The sequence below is a fragment of the Lygodium microphyllum genome, chromosome 12 (assembly GCF_053477565.2).
Source record: "Lygodium microphyllum isolate KBCC chromosome 12, Lygodium_microphyllum_v1.1.10, whole genome shotgun sequence".
Classification (NCBI taxonomy): domain Eukaryota; kingdom Viridiplantae; phylum Streptophyta; class Polypodiopsida; order Schizaeales; family Lygodiaceae; genus Lygodium; species Lygodium microphyllum.
The window spans coordinates 149,326,275-149,351,312 of record NC_141146.1 but is presented as its reverse complement, the minus strand read 5'-3'; positions in this window follow the sequence as shown (position 1 = coordinate 149,351,312).

Genomic DNA, 25,038 nt, shown 5'->3' with positions numbered 1-25,038 from the left:
GTAGGGGCCCATCCTACATTATTGGAGCTTTCTTGAAAACTTGCCAAAGAGAAAATCATGAGGACTCGTTCTCCTTCCTGGAACTCTTTGTGCTTGATGAAGCTGTCATGGTAAGCCTTTCATCGAGCTTATGTGGCTTCCATACACTATAAATCCATCTGTCATATTTCGTCCAAACATTCCAAGTGTAGGAGGTGGTGTTGCATGGATTCAGCATCTTTCAAGCACTCAATAATAGCCACTCGTAAAGAGGGTAGTTCTAACTCGACAGGGAAGATGAATTCTATGCCTTACACTAATTGGAAAGGTTTCTGTCTGGTAGTAGCCTTATGGGAGGTTCTGTATGTCTAAAGGGCCTTTGTAAGTTGACCATCCTAATCATGGCAATGTGCAACAATTGTGCTCGTCACAAGATCAAGCACATGATGCAATTGGTAATTTCAACTTGGCTGTTGGCTCTGGGTAGTAGGGTGTGGACTTCCGATGATGGATCTTGTAAAGCTCTATCAGCTCTTCCATAATATTGTTCAGGAAGTGAGTGTCTTTGTCCATGACAATCTCTAAGGGACTACCAAATCAAGTGATGATATTCTCATACACGAACATGGCCACATTGTTACCATAATGTCATTTGAGAGCTTTAGCTTAACACCACTTCGTCACATAGTCCGTACATACCAACATGTATCAATTCTATTTCCTTCTAGTTGGAGGATTGATGGGGCCCATGAAAATGATGCCCCACTCCTCAAAGGGTTTCATTGAAAGGATGGGATGTAGTGGCATAGCACTAGATTTGGTAGGTTTTTCCATCCACCCGAGCTGCAAGCATCACAACATTTGTAGTAATCATAGGCATCTTTATGTAGTGTAGACCACTAATAACCTATAAGCAAAGTCTTTTTGGTTTTCACTTCTCCCGTTTGCCATAGGGCTCATCATGGCTTGCTTTTAGCACTATCCTTATTTCTTCTCTCGAAACACATCTCCCTAGCACTTCATCTTTACCTCTCTTGTATAAAGCGCCGCCTAGCAGAGTGTAGGGGATTGATTCCAACAGAAGCTTCTTTTTCTATCTGCTAAAGATGCCATGGCATATTGTTGTGTGTCCAGAAGATTAGCAATGTCTGCATACCATGGGATTACTATCTCCACAAAAAACACGGAAGCATCAAGGAGATCCGGATCATCCTACTCCTCTTCTTCTATATGAGGGATTTGTGAAGATAGATGATTAGTTAAAACATGGGAGCAACCAAGCTTGGTAACCACTTCAAAATCAAACTCTTAAAATAGAAGGAGCCATCTCATTATTCAACCTGTAACATTTGCCTTATTCATTAGGAAGGATAGTGCCTCATGATCCACATAAAACTTGAACTGCATCGACAACAGGTAGTGTCAAAACTTCTGCAAGGCAAACACCATCACTAGGCACTCTAACTCCATCACTGTGTAGTTCCTTTCCCAATTAGTGACCTTATGGCTTTCATAATAGATAGGATGATCAAGCTTGGAGGAGCCTTTCTGGCATAAGATTGGACATAACTCTTCTACAAATGCATCAATGTGCACATGTAATTTCTTTGTCCAAATAAGAGGTTGTAAGATGGGTGCTTCAATCAGACACTGTTTGAGAATATTGAAAGCTTCTTCACAATCAATTATCCAAATGAACTCCCCATCTTTCCTTAGGAGCTTATGCAGGGTGCTTTTCTTTGTTGCAAAATGAGTGATCAATTGCCTGTATTAGCCCACATGGCCAAGAAATCCCCTCAACTATGTGAGGTTGGTTTGTGCTATTAGAGTTGCAATCTTCTCAATCTTGGTAGGGTTTGTTTCTATCCCTTATGCAAAGACAATGTGGCCAAGAATATGTCATGAAGGAAAAATACAACATTAATATTTGCACCTTGGATTAATTCCAGCCTTTGTAAATTTAGCCCTAGCCTATGTGTACATGTGTGAACAGCCCTTAAGTTTGGAAGAGGGTTAGAATAAAAGGGACTAGAGGCCAAAGGCAAGACATCTTTTGATCATTCAATAATCTTGGTTTTACCATTTTCTTGGAGGTAGCTTCTTCTTAGCTTTGAAGCACTCAGCCATGGCCGTCATGTATTCTTGAACCCCCAACCATTAATACATGATGAGGATGTCTTGGTGCAATAGATTTGTTAATTCTTTGTTGTAGCTTAGTTAATTTTTCAATTTCAGTTAGATTTCATTCCATGGTTGATTGCTTTCTTACATTGGTATCAGAGCCATAGCTTAGATCCTTGCAGAAGTCATTTTCAAGTACTAGATTCAGTTTCCTAGGCTAGAGAGAGCAAACCATAGTTAGAAATTTGAGTGACAGGACTTGACAGGACATGAAGGCTTCAAACCGGAGTTACATCTGAAAGTCTGCTACAAACAGGGATGAAGATGGTGATTCTTGGCATTAATAATGGAAGAAATGGAGGGCTCCAGCCAAAATAGCAGGACGTGATCAAGATTTGAGCCAAAAATTGGGGTAAGTGGACAAACTAATGGTTACAGGACACTTTAACTGTGGTTACTTTTGAGAAGGAAGGGTTTCTTCTTCTCTTTCCTCATGGCTTATGTAAGAATGTTATATGGGTCTTGAGCTACCTATTGAATACCTACATGCTTCATATCCACCACGTTTTCATCACGTGCTGTAAGAGGATGTCCTGCAGCAGTTTGCGCTGTTTTTACAGGCCCCCCCCCTCTTGATCAGCAAAACGTGAGGCAATCAGAGGTTATACTCTTCATGGGATGATCAAATGGAGTGCAACTATGGAGTATACATCATCTTCTACTTGATCTTTCACTCTTTTGGAAGATGGGAGCTTTCTCAAACCCTAGGTATGGAGTTTTATGACAGTTTTGGACAGCACTAAAATTTCTCAAATTTCTTCATCAAGATCAAAGGGTTTTTGCTATATTATACTCCCTGAGGCTTCTACATACATCCTAGTACCAACATTGATTGATCTTGAAGCTTGAAGCTTTGATGGAGCATGGATATGGAGATTGCAAACTCTATGTATAACAGTTTGGGACAGCATTAAAGATTCCTGAAATTTTTAAAGTAAATCATTGGGCTTTTGTGGGCAAAGCATCTCTGAAGCTTCCTCAACCATTTCCCCTCAAGAATCCATCAACATTGGACCGACATTGGAGGAGATTGAAGCAAATGGAGGTCTAGGTGTTCAATGGACAGCATGAAGCTTTCATGCCATTAAATTTTGGCATTCCCTCTCAAATTTCGGGATCTCTTGGACACATTGAAGCCCTCTCTATTACCTATTGCAACCTACTTCAAAGTAGAGAAGGTAATTGGTCTTCATCAACCCTCATTTAGAGCATTCATGGAGACATGGAGCTTTCATGGGATTAATGAAGCTGAAGCCTATCAAGGAAGGGATTACTCTTGAATATTGAAGATCTCTTGGACTGATTTTAGACGGATTATCAAGCTCAACTCACCTATGTCAAGCATTATGGATTGAAGGTCATTCCATCAACAATTAAATGAGGTACTCTAATCACTCTTAATTTCTCTTTGCATCCGATTGCTGATCTCATTTCCAATTGTTGAAGAGAAATAAGAGGATTAATGAAGCTTTCATTCATAGCTTAATGCATTACATGAAGCCTATAGGTTATGTCAGTCATTGTCTTTGCTAAACCTTTTCAATTTACTGAAATGGCCATCTCTAAATGTCTCAAACTCTTCCATAATGAATGAGCATTACCCATCTACTTTCATTCACTGAAATCAGTAATTTCTTGAGCTTCATTACTCAATCTTTATTGTCTAACCCTGACATGAAATTGATTGCCTATTTTGCCTCTTGATCATAAGAAAATCATTACCCAATTGGTAAGTGAGAAAAGCTTTGTAAGCAGTGAGTCACTGCTGAGGTAAATACCTCTCCATTTCTCATTTACATTTCAGCCTTTTCAATTCCAATCTTGCATACCATGAAAGGGCAAATGAAAGGCAATTGTATTTCTTTCCTATTCCATGCATATCATACTGATTTTTAGAGCTAGAATTCACTTGCCATGTACATGCCCATGAGGAAAAGTGGATGCCGGGCGAGTCGGTAGGACAAAAGAGAGGTGACCCTCCCCTACCGACGAGGACCCTGAAGGGGAGCACAACCCGGATCGAGAGGGAACTTTGCAAACCCCTCGGGTCTCGGATCCCACGCATTTTCAAATTTAGGTGCAGGTACAAATCTCAAAGGCACTTGAAATCAGCCTACAGCATGAGTTTATGGGCAGTGAGTTCTTGAGATATTGGCAAATGTATGGTACTCATGAATGTATGGTAAAGACACTATGGTTCAGCATTAAAGTTTGGGACAGAGTATGTATATATACCCTCATTAAAGATTGCAGTCTACATTGAGTTAGACAGCCATTTTACTGGTTACAGAGGTCATTTTCAGTATGGGCAGACGTATGAGACTCTCCTACAGGGATATGAAGTTGGTACATGCTTGGTATTGATGGTACAAGCCATTAATTGACTAGAACAGGGTATTCACTGCCTGCGGGAATTTTCAGACAGCAACAGAAAATCCCTTACAGAAATTTCTGTACTCATCCATTTTTTGCACTTGATAGATCGTTGGATAGAGGGCTCTTCAAGCTTTGAATAGAGCCAAAGACCTCGTAATTTGGAGCTTTAGAAGTGAAGATAATCAAGTTTTTCTATTGCAGGAAATTCAGGACAGAAATCAACCCATGGCTAGGAATAAGAAGAGAGACCCTGTTTTGGATACTATCAATGAAGAATTGAAGGAATATCAACAGGAAAGGGATGAACATCAACAGGAAAGGGGTGAACATGACACTTCTCAAGATGCCATTTACCGAATGCATTATGAGAACGAAGAGGTCGATGCAAGTTCCACCCACTCCCCTACCAATCAACCCATAGACACGTCTCATATCTCAATGAATTCAAACAGTTTTCAACAATTGTCAAATGACATAAAGGATATGAAATCAGGTTTCGAGGATATGAGGTTGGGTATTGACAATCTTGTAGCACTTCTTGGTGAAAAAATGTTGCCTACAGCTGGTTTTAATGTCCCACATCCTCATAGGGCTGAAGAACCACCTAAACCACCTACTCCTAAGGTGGTAGGTCAATTTGAAGTTGGAGAGTCATCTAAAGCTAAGGATTTTGTTCATCCCACTTCACTTCAGCCACAATTCCATCAACAAAAGGGTCACTTTCAGCCACATGGGCAGGATCTTCAAGAAAGAGTGCAAACAAACTCAAAGCATGATGAAGACATCCATGGGTGCAACTCTTTCTACAAGCAATTTTACCCTCAAGCAAATGTTGGTGGCTATGAGCAAGGGCATGTTAATTCAGCCCCAAACTCTTATGGGCAGCCACATGGACATGTGAATTCAGCCCCAAATGCTTTTGGACAGCCACAACATAATTTCTCTACTCAAGTGCAGCCCAATAGGCCAAGTCCCATGTTAAATCATGGTTGGAATCAGCAAAATAATGGGCAGCAACCACCTTTCAACTCACCTATGCATGGACAACCTCCCAATGTGAGAAACACATACTTTCAGCCTCAAGGACATTATTTCCAGCCACAAAAGTCATGGTATGCATTATGGACAGCAAACTCCTTATACACAAGGGCATGGAAATAATGAATATCCTAGGCAAGGACCTTTTGGCAATTCTTTTGGGCCACAACACCATAGTGGGCAGCAGCACCCTAATGGACAACCTCCTCAATACGAGAGAGACTACAAGGAGAAAATAATTATCTCAAACTTCAAGGGAGAGAACCCTTCACCCACCACGGAGTTGGAGGAGTGGTTTGACAAGTTAGAGATGTATTTTTCCCTTTACCCACGGCCCGAGAATGCCAAAGTAAAATTTGCAGCCCTTCATCTAGAAGGCTATGCTCACACTTGGTGGAGATATATGGCAAGGATGGGACATGACTTCTTGTCTTGGGATGCATTGAAAAATGCTATGATTGAAGTTTTTGTTTCCCCTATTGAAAAAGAGCAGTTAGAGAAAAAGTGGTATGCACTTGAGCAAGGTGGTCTCTCGGTTAGAGAGTACTCAAATCAGTTTTTGAACCTCTCGATGTATGTTCATGGGGTCTCCGATAGTGCCAAGTTGAATAAATACATATTTGGTTTGGAACCTATTCTTTCTTCTGAAGTTGGAGCCATGAATCCTACATCCCTACAAGCTGCCATTCAATTGGCTGAACGTTATGGATAGAAATACAAGGGTTTTCAGCCAAAAACAGGGCATTCTTTTCAGCCTACGCAGTTCCCAAGGACATCAGGCCATTATGGGCATGCTAAAACTGATTTTCAGCATATTGGGAAGCCATCAAATACTTTCAGCAATACCTACAGCAAGATACCCACTTTTCCTACTGTTTTTGGGTCAAAACAAAGCAGTAATTTCAGACCTAATGCTGAAAATAGATTTGATGGAAAGAGAACTGATATAAGTGCCAAAACTTCAGCCCCAACTCAAGGCAAACATGTATCGAATGACAAGCTCAAAGATATGTATGCTAAAGGACTATGCTACAAATGTGGAGAGAAATGGTCACCCGATCATAAGACCAAATGCAAGGCCAAAAATATGAAGATTAGCATGATCATCGAGGATGATTCCGATGTTGAATCTATTGAAGGAAGCTTGGCTCAGCTTGATGTCACAACAACTCAAGAAAAGGCGCATGAAAATGAAGAGAATGTCCATGATGAGTTCTATGATCCGATGGATGGGTTTCCTTTCGACCCGGGTGGGCATTATTTGGATGATTCATGGACTGATTCACATCCATCGCTATGTGCCATATCAAGTGATGCATGGAGTGGTTCAAGAGGGGATAATACCCTACGCCTTAAAGGTCAAATCAAGGGAAGGACCGCTCATATACTCATAGATACGGGAAGTACACATAGCTTCATTAATGCTAAGTCACTCAATGGGCTGAAATTGAATACGCATGAAATGCCTACATCACTCAAAATCCAAGTGGCAAATGGAAATTTTGAGAAGAGCAATCAATGCTGTCCAAATGTACCTATCACCCTTTCCCCATTGTGCACTACATCGGTGAGCCTAATTGCATTAGAAATGGGTCCCATTGATATAATACTTGGCTGCAACTGGCTGAAATCTTTGGGCAAATTTACCAAGGATCTCAACAACATGGAAATGGAATTTAAATGGTGTGGACAACAAGTAACACTACATGGAGCTGAAAAGAAAAGAATGGAGATGATCAGCCCCAAGAAGGTTAAGAAAGAGATAAATGCAAAGGCATGTATGTTCACCATTCTTCTTTCCAAGATTGAAGAGGATCAACCCTCTTCTCCTACCAACAATATGGACCCATGTCTTTGTAAATTGCTGAAAGAATATGATGACATTTTTCAGCCTCCTACCTCTCTTCCTCCCAAAAGAGAAGTGGATCATCCCATTGACTTGCTGCCCAATACAAAGCCCATCAACAAACCACCATATTGCCTCTCCAAAGTGGAAAGAGAAGAGGTAGAACACCAAGTCAAAGAGCTTTTGGAAATGGGTCTCATTAAGGCAAGCCAATCACCTTTTGCTTCTCCAGTCCTTCTTGTGAAGAAGAAAGATGGCTCCTTTCGAATGTGCATTGATTACCGCGATCTCAACAAGGTCACTATCAAGAATAGGTATCCAATACCTAGAATAGATGATCTCTTAGATGAATTGAAGGATGCCAAGGTGTTCTCCAAAATTGACTTGAGATCGGGATATCATCAAATACACATGAAGGAAGGGGATGAATTCAAAACAGCCTTCAGGACGGAGAGGGGTCTTTATCAGTTTATGGTTATGCCTTTTGGGTTATCAAATGCTCCAGCCACATTCCAGTCTCTCATGAATAAGATACTTCAGCCATTGCTCTTTAAAACAGTTTTGGTATTCTTTGATGACATTTTGATCTATAGCAAGAATAAAGAAGACCATTTGCAGCATGTAAAAGAGGTCTTTGACATATTGAGGATACACAAACTGTTTGCCAAGGCCACTAAATGCTCTTTTATGACAAAGGAAGTTGAGTACTTGGGTCATATAGTGGGAGAAGATGGAATCAAAGTGGATCCTAAGAAGGTTCAGTGCGTCAAAGAATGGCCTACACCAACCAATGCCACTTCATTAAGAGGTTTCCTTGGTTTGTCATCCTTTTACCGACGGTTTATGAAGAACTATGCTCATGTTGCAGCTCCTCTTACCGATCGGCTGAAAAAGGAGGCCTTCTTTTGGGATGAGATCACTGACAAGAGCTTTAATGAGCTAAAGCAATTGCTTGTTTCAGCACCCATACTAGTTTGCCCTGACTTCTCCAAGACTTTTACCATTTATGCAGATGCCAGTGGTAGAGGTTTGGGAGCAGTTTTGGTACAGGAGCATGGTGTCATTGCATTTGAGAGCAGAAAATTTTATGACAAAGAGAGAGAGATGCATGTTTATGAGCAGGAGATGCTTGGTATTTTACATGCAATCAAGAAATGGCACCACTACCTCTATGGGACACACTTCAAAGTCAAAAGCGATCATAGGGTATTGAGATATTTTCTCTCGCAGCCCAATCTTTCTCCCAAGCAAAAGAGATGGTTGGCCACTTTGCAATCATATGATTTTGAAATATCATACATGGCTGGCAAGGATAATGTGGTGGCTGATGCATTATCAAGAATGTGGGCATGCAGTCTATCTACTGTGTCTACCATCTATAAGGATTGGATTGAAGACATTCAAGAGGAATATGTGCTTGATGAGCATGCTGCCCATATTTTATAGAAATTACAGCAAGGGTGTGATGCTGAATTTCCTAATTTTAAAGTGCATAATGGCCTCTTATGGTTTAAGGGTAAAGTGTACTTGATTCCCAGTAGTAAATTCAAGCTGAAGGTGCTTCAAGAGATGCATTCATCGCCAATGGCTGGTCACTTGGGCCTTTTCAAGACGTTTGATAGAGTTCATCAAAGCTTCTATTGGAAAGGTCTATGGAAAGATATTAAAGAGTATGTATCTCAGTGCTTGGAGTGTCAGCAAAATAAGGATTCCACTCTATTACCAGCCGGCTTACTTCAGCCTTTACCCATACCTACGGGCAAATGGATAGATATTTCCATGGATTTCATAATGGGATTGCCTACTACCAGTCATGGATGGAACAGTATCTATGTGGTAGTTGATAGATTGACCAAATCAGCCCACTTTATCCCAACTAAAGTCCAATATTCAGCAAGGGAAGTCGCCGAGCAATTTATGGAAGGTGTGTTCAAACTACATGGTATGCCTATGAGAATAGTATCAGACCATGATTCGAAGTTTATGGGCAACTTCTGGAAAAGTCTATTCTCCTCTATGGGTACTTTCCTCACTTCTAGCATGGCCTATCACCCTCAGACTGATGGGCAAACGGAGAGAGTCAATCATTGGGTGGAAGTGTACCTTAGGCATTATTGTCATGACACACAAGCTTCATGGGATCGTTGGATCCACCTTGCTGAATTTTGCTATAATAACACGCATCACATGAGCATTGGGATGTCTCCGTTTGAAGCTCTTTATGGGTATAAAGTCCAATTTCCATCAGTTTTATTCCATGAAGACATCAACCCACAAGCAAAGGAAGAGTTGGAAAGAATGGAGTTGCTCATGAGGCAATGCAAGGACAGCATAAGGAAAGCACAAGACGTAATGAAGGTCTATGCTGATGAGAAAAGAAGACATTTAGACTTCAAGGTTGGAGATTGGGTATTTCTCAAAGTGCCCAAGACGCATTATGCTTCATTAAAGGGTGGGAATAACAAGCTTGCTCATAGGTTTTATGGGCCATATTTGATTTTGGACAAAATTGGAGAGCTTGCTTATAAACTTTAGCTACCATCTTCCACTAGAATACATGATGTATTCCATATTTCACAGCTGAAGAAGTATGTTGGGCCCGATGTACAAGTATTGGAAGAGTTACCACCATTGGATGAGGCAGGACTGATCATATATGAACCTGAAAGCATTATTGGAAAGAGAGAGAAAGTTCTCAGAAATCGTACTCTCATTGAGTATCTCATTAAGTGGAAGAATTTGCCCATTGAAGAGTCTTCTTGGCAACCATCCACTTATGTCAGTAACTTTCCTTGGTTATTACAGGATGATATATGATGCAGTATGCAGTGACTGTGCAGAGACAGCTTGCTGTATGAAATTTCTGCAGACAATAAACTGTCTTGACTTCATCAAAATTTGATTCTGATGTTATGGGGTGATGCTTGGGAGTGTATACTTCGTTTCTACACCTCATTCGCCTTATTTGGACCAATATATCAAAAGTTATGGCAGTTTTAGTGAATCAGCCCTGTTTGGACAGCAGCCAGTTTTCTCACAGTTTGGCATGCAAAAGGTCTTCTTTTCATGGACAGTGCTTTCTTATCATTTGGAAGATGAATGGGCATGATTACTGTCATCCTTGACTTGGATTTCGGCCATTATTTCTTGGTTTTGAGGACAAAACCATCTTCAGGACGGGATGGTTTGTCATGAAGGAAAAATACAACATTAATATTTGCACCTTGGATTAATTCCAGCCTTTGTAAATTTAGCCCTAGCCTATGTGTACATGTGTGAATAGCCCTTAAGTTTGGAAGAGGGTTAGAATAAAAGGGACTAGAGGCCAAAGGCAAGACATCTTTTGATCATTCAATAATCTTGGTTTTACCATTTTCTTGGAGTTAGCTTCTTCTTAGCTTTGAAGCACTCAGCCATGGCCGTCATGTATTCTTGAACACCCAACCATTAATACATGATGAGGATGTCTTGGTGCAATAGATTTGTTAATTCTTTGTTGTAGCTTAGTTAATTTTTAAATTTCAGTTAGATTTCATTCCATGGTTGATTGCTTTCTTACAGAATAACTCTTGAAGAGAATCCAAAGATGTATTTGTCAAGGTTGAGGGATATTCCATACTCTAGCATCAATCAAAGCACTGCTCCAAGTGTCTTCAATGCTCACGAATTAGGCTATAAACATAAAAGTCATCCAGGTGTACCTTAATGAAATCATGTAGATGAATTTGAAATGCAATCATCATCACTCTTTGAAAGGTGGCAGGGGGTGTTACAAAGCCCAAATGATATCACTCTGTAAGCATAAGTTTCCCATTCTATTTTCAAGGTTGTTTTGGATTGATCTTCTTTTGCTATGTGGACTTAATTATATCCACTGAATCTATTCAGTAGAGAATAGATCTCATGTCCAACCATAGTGTCTAATAGTTGGTCTATGAAAGGAATATGAAAATTATTCTTCTCTATCTTGGAGTTTAAATTGTGAAAGTCCACACATATTCACAACTTTCCATTCTTCTTGGATATGACCATGATAGCTAAAACCCATTCACTATTGGCCACTGTGTAGATAAGCTCAACTTCAAAATGCTTCAACAACTCTACTTTCACTAGGGCTGAGTAATTTGGATTCATGCACCTCTGTCTTTATCTCACACATTTGGCATTAGGCTCAAGGTCGATGTGTTGCTATTGACACTCTCTAGGCTTTGGTCCAATATCTTGGGTGGTCATCTTGGATTCCAACATGTTGAATCTTGCTTCTTTCTCTTTCTTCCTTTTTTAATGCATCTCCTTTAGAGAGCAGATATCTTCTGTATGATTCTTCCTTAAATAGTATCAAACAAAGGGCTCCAAGGATAGTTGGTTTTGGGGTACATTATGTGGCTAATGTCTTGCATGATGGTACTTTCTGCACCATGTATTAGATCGTATCACATCTTTTCCACCTCTTACAATAATGGATATGTTGGCGGTATTCACCTTTAGTGTCTATAGCTTTCTGTAATCACATACATAAACTCTTTCTTGATGCTTGCAACTAAATTGGACAAATAGTTCTTTAAATTTTCTCCTCCTAGAGTAGATGCAGTAGAGTTTTGGAAAGTCTTTATAATCACTAAATATATTGGTTGGGTTGATCCATAGGATCCTCTATTCTAATTTTGATTCAGAGCTACTAGTGGTTGTTGGTTCCAATTGATAGTGGAACTCATAGGGTTCTACTATTATTGTTGAGTTGCCATTGGGAAAATTGTTTGAGGTCACTGTTGTTGTGGTTGAACTATCATTTGAGATACTACTACTTGTAGATAGCCACTATGGATTTGGTGCACTGTACGAGGGCACTATTTACATCTAAGGATAGGGATAGGGAATAGTCCCTAGAATTGTATTTGGTAGATATATAATTCATGTAATAGGATGAGGTAAGACTTCTCTCCCTGAGGTCATCGACAACCTTGCTTCAACTTTATCATACAATCTTGCACCTTCCATTGTAGCTTGTAGGCTTTGACTGGTCTTTTCAACTCCACAAACTTGAAAATTTTTTGTTGTAGGTCTCCAAGAAAAACTTCCTTCTGGATACCTTGATCCAAGTGATGGTTGATCTATCTCTTTATTATGGATTCCATTATAGAGACATATATTTCTACACATTCTCTAGAGGATTAGCTAAGGTTTATGAACTCCTCTCATATTCATCTTCAAAACCTTCACGCTTGAATTTGGTGAGGAAGGCAACCTTCAAGTTGTCACATGTGCCAAAAGTTATTGTTGCTTGTGTCTCATACCACTGAAATTCTATGCCTTTGAAAGTGGAGGATAATATCGCCAACCAATGCTCAGGGATTCTAGCATTGTTGACTACACATGCTTCCATGAACTCAGCTACATGATGATTGGGGTCTTCATTGTACTCTCCCTTAAAGATTGAAAATAATGGGACTACATTTGTTGGCCTGTCAAAATTATATTTCCAAGATGGATATGGCTAGGAAGGGAACCTTGATTTTCCATTGGGACTTATTTAAAGAGTGTTCTAAGGGTATCAAAGGAGACTTCTACTTCTAGCTGTTCTCAGCTTTGATTTCTGCCTTGTCTCTTCTCGTGTACCTCTGGATTCTTTTAGTACTTCCCTCTTGATCATGTCATTCATCAAGGAGTTAGCTCCACCCAATTTTTATGTACTGAACAGAATAGAATCATAAGGTTTTTAGTCTTTGGAGGACTCTCTTGCCAACATTTCTACTACGTTCTTCTTTTCCACATCTCTAAATTTGGCTTTCATTCCACTATAGAGGGAAAGATATTCAATTCTAAAGGTATCAAAATTCATTCTTCTGAGGATTGCCATGGTGCCATTCTCTTGATAATACCAACGTCAAAGGGTTTCAATAGCATAGGTTGGGAAGAACACTCTATCTACTAACTTCCAATGGGTTGCCAACTGGACAAACAAAAGGTTGACAATACACCAAGCATCCCACATATCTTGCTATTGAGCATCCATGAACAAATTCCAACTCTTTTTCTTCTTATTCTTGTGAACCTCAACTAACCATGAATCTTGAAGCTTCTTCACAATCTCCCACTTGATGATATCTAAAAATTCTTTAATGAAGGAAAATCTCCCATAGATGGGCATTCTCTCTCTTTTTTCTTTGTTCTTCTGTTTTATGGGAAGCAATTGGCTATAGTGAAAGATTAGGGTATCTTTTCCTTTGATATCCATTCTTCTTATGACGTCCCAAAACCTTGATTCGGTTGGCAGGGATTCTTTGAATCACTTCCCCGTACACATACTTATTCTGGTTACCCTTCGACCCCCGACCTGTAGGGTTGTGTTTGCATGAGCCTCAACAAAGATGAACAACTTCACAATCTTCAAATCCTCCATCCACTTGATTCTCTTCAAGTTAATTTGAAGGTACGCAGGTTGATGGGCAGTTATGTAATAGATCCCTGAAACACCCATCCATCTCGGTTCCATGTACACAGGCGATGGATTGTAAATGCGGTCTAGGATGTTCATCATCTCAACCCTTTGTCGATAATCCGTGGAATGCGTCGCAGTCATAAACATGACTCGGAACACTAAGAACCTGTTCCATGCTTCATAATTCTGCAAGACAGCATTGAAAGTAAGGAAATTTTTTTGACACGACATTTTCTTTACTTCTTTTTATTAAAATTTCTTAAGTCCTTTGTTGGTTCGCTCTGATACCAACTGTAACGTGTCCACTAGTATCATCTAGGACACGTCTTAGCAGTCCATCGGAAAGGATGTCTAGAAAACTCCGCCCGGCAATCCCATGGAATGTTACGGGTTTTTCGATCTAGGTCTTCCCGCGTCTGCCACGTAGCGGAAGTATCCTAGCCGTTCCCACTTAAGATCGATCGAAATTAGAGTTTTCCTGATTGGTCATTAGCTAGCAGCTACTAGCGTCAGACCCGAGCGAACTACTTTACGCAGAAACGCCAGGTCCGAAGCGGATTCACGCTGCACTTGGTTCAAGGAGAATGGGAAACGAGAGGGATGCAAGGCTCAACCTCTCTGCCATAAGGCCTAGTCCCATTCCATTCCCCTAAAACAGCGTAAATCGGGTAAGACGTAACTCTAGGTTATTGCTCTCGTTATTCGTTTTGATTATGATCCCGCTGTTCTTCAAGATTTTTGAGAAAAGTTCCCGGCTAACCGGGACCACCCAACCATAGGACGGACCCATGGCCCATCCTCCGCACTTTCCTCGATTTGTTTTAGTTATGTAATTATCTAACACATTAATTTGACATATAACAATCAGCTTCTTTAATTAATCCTGTTAAGCACTGGTTCCTTCACGTAATCTTATCACGTGACATAGAAAAAAAATATCAAGCAAGTTATTTTTTTAACATTTCATCATTTTATCTTTGAAATACAAGGAGTTCGCCCGTAGGCTTGTCCATAATCCGCCCGAAGGCTATCGAGTAATCCGCCAGGGATCACTATTCCAAGCTTCCGCCCGTAGACTAGTATGCGGGCCTCGAGATCCAATCTCGAGTCACGTTAGCCTCTTGTGCAGGACCCGGAAGGTGAGGGATTTATGGCCAGAGCCCCCCTAGCACCCAAGCGTCCTCCTGCTCCAAGTAGAGCTCAACGGAAAGACCTCTCGCGGCGGGTTTGGTCCACGTTCCCGGCGCGGACAACAACCCCCTTGGTTAGGGTCAGGCAGGCAGTCGGGGGTAACTGAAGCTGCCTCTCCCTTCAGGCCTTCAACCTGAAGCATTAGATATCATTTCATCCTTTAGTTCTTTGAGCAAACAATGCAAACAATGCTTTCTAAATTGTTACAAGCACAATCAATTCCAGTGGTCGTTTACTTGGCAAATTGTTAAGGAGTGAATCCTTCTCTCCGAATGCATCCAGCATTCGATCTGGGATCAATTGCGACTCGGCAAGATCCCCAAGGGTTTGTTTGTTCACCCTTTTGTCCTTGGGTTAGGGCCATACCATGTTAACCCAACTTAACCAATACCTTAGGTTTTATTAACAGTAAATCCTGGCGACCATGTCACTCCAATTTATTGATTGATCATTTGCTTCCAAGCAAATACCTAACTTCCCTTTACTTGGCAATTTTTCCCCAAGAAAGGTGATGTAACAGGATGACTACTCATCCTCTTGCAAGTTAAACTTGCGCAAGAACTTGCCAACCTCATTTCAAGAAATGGCAAAACTCTCTTGTGAACAAACCACAAGTCTATGCAACGTTGCAACTTATTGCACAAGTATCGCATCTATTCCATGGGATCATTTCACCCATTGAACGGCATTTTTTGGTCACGGAATTATCTCCAGACGAGAAGCAGGGTTTAGGGTGTCTTCTTACCCAACCCATTCCTAATTGCACTAGGCCGACAATGTTCGGTCCTAGGAATTCCAACTCAATCCGAGTTTCATCATTTGAATGAGTGATCCTTAGGGTAGAAACCTTAGATCGTTTTATGTATGAGCATCCAATTGTCCCTACATTCCGTGAATGTGGGTAGGACCTTTGGTGCAAGGTTTCATCTTGGTAACAAGTGCGTGAAACTAGGTCAAGTCCTTAACGTGCTAAACCCTAGTTAGCACTTGGGTTATTTATCGTATCGGTTGAGCCATCCTATGCGAATCCCTTGCGGGTTAGGCGATTTAGATAATTCGATCTACTTGTCTTGCGACAAGGACGAACCATCCCTAGAGATGTTAACTTGATCTTAAAGGAGAAAGCTAGTTGTAACATCTCACAATTCACCTAAACGCGTGATTCATTGCTTCTACGTACCCCTAAATTCGCAATAACCCTAACTTTTCTTGTTAAGACCAAAATGCATGTTAAATTGCGGCATAACTTCCATTGATCCTACTAGGACTTGCATTCAAGAATCATGCCCACAATTCTTTTTCTAAGCTTTTATGATCTCATGCTTCAATAAACCATGCAGCCTTTCCCTAAATACAACTCTTGATGAATGAAATTTTTCATATGACAAATGTGTAACATGCACTCCTTTCCTGACTACAACGTAGTGAAATTCATGCCAAAAAAACTAGAGCTGACCTATTCCAATTTACAATCACATGCCACACGCAAATTCCTAGAATCATTTCCGCGCTCTTCTATTTCCTACGGGGTTAAGGACTTTCCCTAATGAATCATTCAATGAAGATTTGTCTAAAAATGCGATGTGCAATTAATCTTTCCATGCCTAGTCAAAGGTGCACTTTAATAATCTCAACCTTATAATGATAGGCAATAGGTGTTCTAGGCCGTCACTTTGACATGCACGACAAGGCAACATACTATTAAGGACGTTAAATGGATAGACAATTTCTTTATATAGAAAATACCAATGACCCAATTTCATGTCATGAACTAATTCTAATCATTGTTGGAATAGTCAATTTATTTCCAGTTGCATTTAACTTGACTAGGTGATTTTAAGCATGCATAGGTGCTTCCTAATCCATGAAGTTATTGTGATTAATGCAATGCTTTTGCGCGGAATCAAAATTAGTAAAAACCTGGACTTGTGGGCTCGGGGAGATATCCACATGAATATTAGGAGAAGAACCTTTTGTGGTTGCGCCTTGTGACTTTTTTTGGGCCCACCGCGAATTCGATCTTCGGTTAGCCTTCATGGATTTCGAACTTCTTGCCTTGGCTTGCAGTCTTATGATCTTGGCCCGTCTCCCTCTTACGCGAAAATCCCCTTTGAAGTACAGATCCTTGAAGAAGTACCGGCTTGCAAGATTTGGCTTACGGAAGGCCTAAGGGTTTGGAGCTTGGACCTTTTTGTGGGAGAGGAGGGAGTTCGCAAAAAGGGCTCTTGTGAATGGCCTTGGGGCAATGGAGACTTTGAGAGTTCTTCCTCTTCTTCTCTTAAAATCCCGAGGCTAGGGATGGGCTTGTGGGTGATCGGTGGGAAGGGGGCTTAAGAAAGCTCCCTTAGAAGCTTCCTAAAGAAGCTTCTATGAAGCTTCTAAGGTGTGCAGCTCCGACATGGAAAGAGGGAGGATAATAATGACGTGGAAGAGGATGACGACGATTCGAAAGGTCTTGATGGCAGCATGTGGGCTCAACGACAGCATGCGACATCAACGGCAGTAGCTCGACAGTTGGCATAGTGAAGGCGGGATGGCTCGCATGGCAGCAGGCAGCTCTTGCTTCTTTCAACGTGGCGGTCTCTCCTTCTGTCCATTAGCGTGTCTGGCTCTACGGCGGCGGCTTCTCTAGCACGACCTCTGTGCTTCCTTCCTCATCACGACGTAGCACGGCACTCAATGCTTCACTACTCCCTCCTCCACTCACTCCACAATAGCCTCCACAGCCTGTCGCCTTCCTCCTCTCACCTCTCAAGTAGCATGTCGTAGCCTTTTTCCCCCTGCCTTCAACACCTTAGAGGGTGTATTTATAGGACAAGGGGGGGAGAGGGCTCCCTCCCCCACGTGGCCCCCTTGCATGGTATCCTCCCTTCCACCTCCTTAGTTTCCCAATATATCCCATCCCCTTCCCTCAGCCACGCTTTGGCTGGGGGGAAGGTAAATTTTTTTTAAAAAAATTGCAATAAACCTATCATTATCCTCTTGACCTCCTCCCAAGAGGATGTTTCCCCGTAGGTGATGCAGTTTTTGATCCTTGGTCCCGGTTGACCAATGCGGAGTACTCCTTTTCTCGCGTACGGTCATAAATCAACTACCGGAAATGGAGATAATCTTTTCACGAATTTACGGTGTGCGGGAGGTTGGTCTAGTAATATTTTTATTCAAACGGAAATATTACATTCAAGTATTCTTCAGCTACTTCTTTGAGCTATTTTGAGCTTGTATTATTCCTCTTCTAAGATTGCAAAACATTTCCCAAGCCAAACATCCATCCATTAGAACATAGATACAAAAGAAAATAGAGGCTTAAAGAATAGAGACAAATGCTATATAGAATACTACAAAGGGTCAACAAAAGGCATAAAAATCATTTAGCTCAAACCAAAATAACTTAAAACCATCTAAAACCATCTAACATGCTCTCACTCATTCCTCAAAATACCCATTCACAATCTCAACATCACAAATATAAAGAAATCAAATCAAAATAGAGGCAAAACAGATTTTATCATAATCATACAAGCTCATTATAGAACATATGAGAACATCATATCTCAATTAAAAACCAATGTGAGCTTCACAAACATACCCAACCCATCCCAAAACAGTCCAAAACACTTCTAACTCAACAAAAATAAATCGATAAACCCTCAAAATCAACCATCCATCTCATAAAAGCAACAAAAATTAACCCAAAAGACAAGTTAATTTAGCCTTCAACACTCATGGCACACAACCCACCAATCTTTCCTTAACTAGTATCAAGGCCTTCCAAGAAGACCATCTTGGGCTTATGCGGGTTAGGTTAGATCCAAGGAATTTATACTAGAGCCTGTGTGGCACTATTATCACCTCCTAGCCTAACATCCTCCCTAAGGTGAGACCCCTCACATCTGGGGCCGATCTTAGTATCTAATGTGGACAAGGCTAGCCCCTTGGTGAAGGGCATCAATAACTTCCTTGGGGGAGACCTAGGGTATATCTAATAATTTGCCCATGTGGGCACAATGTCTCTTTACCAAAATACACAAACAAGGAAACCAACCTATTTTCAACTAGAAAACAATCATTTTCCATAACAACAACCAAACAATCACTTTAAATATTTCCTAATAGTCAATCAACTTATCTTTGGCTAGGAAAACCATCTTTTTCCTAAAATAATAAGCCTTATCTAAAAACAAAATCAATTTAACAAACCAAAATAATGTCTTTGAATATTTTGTAAAAAAGATACAACCGATATCTTATTCTTCCTTACAAGGCAATCATATAAAATGATATCTACTACTTTCGTGAGTGTTTCTCATCAAGGTAAAGTCCTCTATTAGTTATAAAATGTAAATTCAAACTAAACTGCTATTCAAGTAAATCATGCTATTAATCATGCTAATATAACCTTTTATTTTACCTATATTTAACTATTAGACCACTTATCCTTCTAAGTGTTTGCTTAGGTCAAAGAAATTTTTATAAAGAGCACATGGGCTTGTGTCACGACTAGGAAGTTATTGTATTTGTAGTTAGATGCTTTGGACCCAAAGCACTCCTCTAGCTTGGTTGAAGAGGTGCTTTGGGCCCAATCATATATATTGATATAAACCAAGTCAATATTACGTGCTACATCCAAATGTAGCTTTTGTGGAAGTTGCATTGTACTAATGAGAAGCTTCATATAAATAACATTTGAATATTATTCTATGTTTTCTCAACTTTTTGTGCAATCTTTTATTAGCATGATATCACGTGTTCTAGTGGTAGAGGAGCATTGCTTGATATTGGATTTCTCCATGCTTGGCATATCCCATGCTGATAGTTCCTTAATTATCAATATAGATATTCCATGCCTTAATCAAATGGTACTATATATAGAAAAGGGCATATCTTGAGCTATATATGAAAAAATGTAGGACTTATGAGATCAAGTTGAAAGATAAAATATTTATAAAATAAAATGTGATTTCCTTTTACATTAGGAGAAATATGGACTCACTTTTTTGCTGCTTAAGGGGTTCCTCTCATCTCTCTCTTTCTAAAAAGAGATTCCAAAATATCTTATAATAAGATATCTTCCACAAGCAAGCAAATCTTGTATTTGTATTTTTAATAGAGTTCATAGGATAAGGTCACTTTTTCTCAAAATCCTCCCAACTAAACAAATACAATTCTATTTTCTCCAACAACAAATTCAATCATTGAGAGAGGAATCTTTAATACCCTCATGACTTTTCAACATTAAAATATATTAGAATCATTCTCATTCTCACTTCTTAAAAGGATAGAAGTTAAAAAACAATATAAGTTGACATACATATCATAGTTTAAGATTTTCTTAAAACCCAAGGACACCTTTTTGACTCCAAAGTTTCCTTGTAAATTTGTATCTCTTTTAAATGAGTATATGCCCATTTTTGGGCATTTTTTCCTTCCCTTTGAAAGCTCTAGTTTTATCCCAAATTTTGTGTACTCTTCTCTTTCCCTCCAGAATATGGTTTCTTGCATATGAAATCTTTTGAAGTAGCATTGAGGAGTGGTTTTGATGCTATTTTCTATAATCCAATAATCTCCATCTATAACACTCTTTGCACTACTACAAGCAACCTCCCTCTTCATCAACACTATACTATAAGCAATCTCCCTCTTCAACAGTCTATACTACAAGAAATTGAGTGATAATGGAGGTATCTTTACTTTTTAATCTTTGTGATGTTATCATTCTTCACAATTGTTATTTTATCTTTAAGCAACAATTCATGTAGAGAGAGAGAGAGAGAGAGAGAGAGAGAGAGAGAGACTATTCGACTATGTGAGATGAACTAAGAAAATAAGTGATAGAGTGACACAGAGTACATTTGGGTAGAATATAAGATGATTTTACTATTCTTCACTCTCCAAGATTTTTATGTAAATGTGTTTAATAATCTTTGACCAATTCTTGTTGTGTGTGTGTGTGTGTGTGTGAGAGAGAGAGAGAGAGAGCATATTGTGGATAGAATAGAAGATAATATTAGAGTCTAATTAGACGTTGATTTCAATATAAGTGTTGAGATATTTGCAATCACACCTACTTCAGTCCCTTTGTAAGGAGCAGTGAGGGCTCAGGACCAAAATTCCATATGCACAATAGGAGAAGTGCTACCATTCAATTTCCTATAAAGTATTGTACTTGCACTCTTTTCTAATGCAATGTCATAGTACTTTTTTCTTTCAGTAAAGTCTCTGTGTCATTATCAGTCAATACATAAGATTGTGTTTATGAGTCCAAGCTTCCATCTTGGAACCTAATTCACTTGTGTAACAGTCAGTCATGTCAGTGTCTTCATGAACTCGCTCTCTCTCTTCCAACATCCATAGCTTTCTCATCTACCATGCTCTAGCTCCCACATGTTTTAACATGGTATCAGAGCCTAGTCAGGCATGGCCTAGCTTAACTCAACTCATCTTCACTTCTAGTCAGTTCATGACTTCACTTCCAGCTCCATTCTTACTCTACCTTCAGTGAAGCTTCAATGGCCTGCCCTACAGGACCTACCTAACTTGGAGGGCTGAGATCTCTTCAACCAAGGCACATCTCGTGCGCTTTCTTGTATAAGTACCTTCCCCAAGTTAAGCTACTCCATCCTATCCCAAAAATTGACGAGATCCATGCACGTTGAAATCGGCATTGGAGTTTTCCTCAAATCTGGCGCAATTTTTGTCAGCGGCCTATCATACAATGAATGCTATGCCTATGCTCAATGATTATTCCCATAAACATAGGGCAATGGAAGGGCACTACCTAAGCTACTCTCAGCTCAAATATTTTGCAAGATGGCTCACTAAAGGAGCTGTTATAAGGAAAAAACCAGGGTTGCCTAGAAACCCTAACTGCAGACTCCATAGCCAAGAGTACTCAAGCTCATCCTTTACCTCATTTTCTCTCTCAGTTCACTGCCACTCTGATATGACTGAATACTGAAGTTCGAGCACATACTCTCACATCAAATCATTGAGGAGGGGAGTTCTTGGAAAATTTGCAAGCAATCTAAGAAGAATCAAGCACCTCTAGAGATGAACATGCATTATATGTTGGCAATACGTACAAAGGCAAGAAGGACCAGCTTTTCTGTGACTTTTGCAAAAGGACTAAACACACCCAGAAGTTTTTCCACGCCAGAAAGAGGTCCCAAAAGGCCTATCTAGTTGCAATTAAAGAAGAAAAAGAAGAAGAAGACCACCAAGAGAAGGACAAACCTCATTAGTCCTTCTATTCTGATAGACTTTTTTAGCCTTGTATTTCCTAGCCCTAACGCTTCGAACATAAACTTGTAAACTTCTCATGTAGCCTTGTACTATAGCCTCTATAAACTTTGTGAGGACCATGCTATAGCCTCTAGATGTCCATCATGTTTGTGGTACCCACACTTATCCTTTCTGCAACAACCTCTAGAGTATTGTCATGTTTATGGTGTGCCCACACTTTGCAGGACTTGCTCTCACTAAAGCCTCTACACACTTTATACTTTTGGTTATGATTGAGGAGGGGTGTTGAGATATTTACAATCACACCTACTTCACTCCCTTTGTAAGAAGCAGTGAGGGCTCAGGTCTAGAATTTCATATGCACAGTAGGAGAAGTGCTACCATTCAGTTTCCTACAAAGCATTGTACTTGCACTCTTTTCTAATGCAATGTCATAGTACTTTTTTCTTTCAGTAAAGTATTTGTGTCATTATCAATCAATACACAAGATTGTGTTTATGAGTCCAAGCTTCCATCTTGGAACCTAATTCACTTGTGTAACAGTCAGTCATGTCAGTGTCTTCATGAACTCACTCTTTCTCTTCCAACCTCCATAGCTTCCACATCTGCCATGCTCTAGATCCTGCATGTTTGAACAATAAGATTAGAAGCTAACTAGGGGTTGATTAGAATATATCATGACTGAAATCAAGTGAAATAATCAAGATCCAATTAGATAAAAAAGAATATAGATATAGTGAATCAAAGGGGTATAATTATGTGATTTGAGTGCTAATCCCAGTTAAAATTGTCATACATTTTTCTTTGCAAAGCAAAGGTGTAGGACATACTAAGAGAAAGAGAGATATATACTTCCAATTGGAGGATGAATATGCACCACTGTTCAAAAGAACTATGGAAAGGGATGATGCAACAAGACATAGGATGCAACAAGAAAAAAATGCAGGGGAAAAAAATATGGATCTTTGGGTTGATGGGTGTATTTATCCACCTGATTCACTAACTCAGAGACCATCATAATTTCATGGTCTTACATCATTTGTAAATTTTTTTTGTGAAGGCAATGAAGGATTGTATTGATACACATGTACACTTGTGACACAAGGATTAGCACAAGGATTCATCAAGCCTTAACAAATATGCAAATAAGATTACAAGGTTGTGTGTTGTTTTTGATGGAAAATGATAGATTGTTGGCTGAGAAGGATAGGGAGAATTAGATTCTATAGCAAGCAATGTATGTCATTGAAGATGCTATGCATGCTACATAGGTATAGAATATTGAGTTACAATCTAAAATTATGGAGTTGGAGAAGGAGAGTAAAACCTTAAAGAGGAAGCTCATAAAAACTTTGGAGATTAAGCTTGCTTTAAAATTTGATTTTTAAATTACAATTTGGAAAAAAATCGTAAGTTTAGTAAAGTAAAAATAGTCATTTTATGGCTTTATAGCTGGAGCCTCGAGAGGAACACCAAGGAAAAGGGAATTCTCTTGCAAGAAAATCTATCTTTAACATCAACAAGCTTGTTTATCATGTTTCATATGATCACAATGAAGAAAATAACACCAGGCACAACAAATCTTCATACAGCATCATGTAGATCTCCCACAGTTTTAATAGAATCAACCATATTCTTCAATATCTTCACAAAATCCATCAATATAACAAAGAAAGCAAAGGAATACACCATCTTTTAATGGAAATACATCACATAGTATTCATCTTCAACATCTTCATAGTCTTCTCTCTCAATCTCTCATATACAATCACTCTGTTTGAGTAGAATTGGCTATCTCTGACTCTCTCTCTCTCTCTCCATCAATAATACATCATGTCCTCACTACAATCTCCCAAAATTACTCTCAATAATCCTTCTTAGGTCATGGATACCCCTCCCAAGAGGTATGTCTGATATGAAGAGTCACCAGAGCCACTACAGTGTCCTTTCATAGCTCACTACTGTCACTTCACTCTAGTCTTCACTTGAGTCTTTGGCAGCTACTTCTTCCACTTCTTTCAGCTCTTTTGCACTTGTATTCACCTCTTTCCAAGGCTAGAAAACTTTCCAAAGTCACACATACATTCCACAGAACACTTACAGAAGCATACAAATCAGTCTACAGAACAGTACCAGAACAGCTACAATACAGAACAGAACAGAAACAGAACAGAAGCAGAAGCTCTACAGAAGACCTACAGAAGGTTACAGAAGATCATCAAAACCACATAACTCACTCTCAAATCATTCCAAACTCTCACAAACCATTCAATAAACTTTCACAATATCTCATTCTTCATCAATCAATACCCCTTCCCTCTTTACAGAAGATAATCAGAACAAAACAGACCAAAACAGACCAAAACAGAAGGTATACAGAACCTATCAGAACCTATCAGAACATCACAGAACCACTAATAAACATCATGAACTTCCAAAACACAATCATTATCATCTAAAACACTCTCAAACCACTTCTAAATCAATCAATCATCTCATAAAATCAACCATTCAGCTCTCAAAAACAACAAAAATCAGCCAAAAAACAAGTCATTTCAACACTCAACATATCCCCACACTTAATAAGGAAGCGTCCTCGCAACCCAGGAAAAAGGTAATACAAGGGCATTGAAAAGCTCCACTTTGATCTTCCATATCTTTTCAAAAAGAATCCATCCACCACGACCCCAACTTATAACCTGTTTCTAATATAAAAATACAAAGAAAGGAAAACTCTGTATACATT